Below are 2101 nucleotides of genomic sequence, written 5' to 3' on the forward strand. Positions count from 1 at the left end.
GAATTAAAACAACTGTCGAAAGGCGGTGATATCTCACAATCCCTGTGGATACGATAACAAAAACCCGACACTTAAAATTACAATCAACAAACACGCAGCGCTTGAAAACGTCGAACGTGGCAATCATCTGTGTAGAGGCCGTTAGGGTTGAATTGTTATAAATAGGAGTCTTAGTTTTTAGATTTGGTGTGTTCAAACTGATATACAAAATTCACTAAAAATACTCAAAGTACCGGAGCGAGAGAAACGAGTCTTTGCTGAAAATGTATGTATGAAGAACACCATGATTACATTTCATGTTATGTTTTTAATGCAAGTTACTTAAATTAAACCATTTACTATCTTTATTTCTATTGAAGCCTTCTGTCGAATTGCCTTTATCTTCAAAGTCTTTCATCATTGTTTTTACCTTTACATTTACATTTCTCCAAACCTTTTACTTCAAGTTATTTATCTTTACTTTTGCCAATTACCTTTTTACAGAATTACTGCCATTTATCCTTTATCTTTAAAGTCATAAGCATTTAGATTTCGTTTAGAGTATATTGTCGAAACACCTTTTACTTTGTACCATTAACGCTAGATAAAGAACCCTAATTACCATTCATAAACCATAAACAAACTTAATCATGAATCAAATCCCCATAACACTAGTTCTTGAGACACATGTTTTATTATCAATCTAGTCGATCTTGTAAGTTACCAAGATTAATAATATTGGAGGACTAGCAGTTATTTGTCAGAAATTACTGGTAAATAGTTGGTCCCGTTGGTTTTTCAAAGATGCTTGGAAATTTCTTAGTAAAAAATTAAATTTAACTTCAGAAATTGCTTAAACGCATAAAGTTTTATTGTCCAGCCTCAGATAGGGTGATTCCTACATGAACTGCTCTACGATTGCTTAACATAGCGCTAAATTCTTTCAGTTCAATTTTCATTTCTTTTTATCATTTAAATCATCGGTTTTTCATGTATGCCTTGCATTTCCAGAGTTAAAAATTTAATTTAACTTCAGAAATTCCTTAAGCGGATAGAGTCTTGTTGACCGACCTCAGATAGGGTGATTCCTACATGAATCGTTTTACGATTGTTCAACATAGCGCTAAATTATGTAGTTTAAATTTCTTGATTTTTATTTCGAGTCCGTTGGCTTTCTCTTGGGCCATCTTACAACGAGATTCTTTTATTTACAATTGTCTTTTGAGCTTGTATTATTGTTGTATTCTATCCTCATTCGACAAGCTGTACCCCTATTTCAGTGAAGTGTAACAAATTTACCACTTTCGTTTATTTTTATTGTCTTAGTTAATCGTCAAACTCAACATTAAAATCAACACTTTTAGAAAAGAACAAAAAAACAAATACTCGATCTAACATCACTATTCTCATAACTTTTAACCGAAACACTATTCTCATCACTTTAAGCTCAAACTTTCGACGATCAAACACTCCACCTCCATCTAGATCCACCATGGAGCCACCATCCTCCACACACACCTTGAAACTAAAATACCTCACCAACGACCAAGCTTCCTTCATCAACTCAATTTCACCGACCGCTATTATTCAGGCCGACAACATAATAACAACCACGTTTTCCTCATTTTAAAGAAACAACAAACACACGGCCAGACACCATCACTAAGCATCGTTGCATTTATGTTTCCAAACCTTCATCTTAACTTCCACACACGTCCTCGATCCGTGCGCCTTCGAACTTGAATCAGAATCACTATCGGTTGTTGCTCACTGTCGCATCCTCTCTGATTCTGATCCCTCCACCATTTGGTTTGTATGTTTTCCTTCTTCTTCTTTTAATTATCATGGTATGTTGAGTTGTTGATATATAATTGTTTTGATTGAGAAGAAATAACAAGAAAAAACAGAGAGGGGGAAGGAGTTTTCAGTTTTTTTTTAAATGGGGTTTAAACTTTAAATGGTTTGGAGAAGAAGGAGATTGTATTTTTCTTCTTCTTTTGATAATACATGTTGATGAGATTTTTTGTTTTATTTTTTAAACTCCGTGTGACACATGTCGTGTGATGAGAGGATACTTTTGCATTTAGAAATTTCATAAAAATGTCTATCTGCATCTTAATCA

The sequence above is a fragment of the Lathyrus oleraceus genome, chromosome 2 (assembly GCF_024323335.1).
Source record: "Lathyrus oleraceus cultivar Zhongwan6 chromosome 2, CAAS_Psat_ZW6_1.0, whole genome shotgun sequence".
In the NCBI taxonomy this organism is placed as follows: Eukaryota; Viridiplantae; Streptophyta; class Magnoliopsida; order Fabales; family Fabaceae; genus Lathyrus; species Lathyrus oleraceus.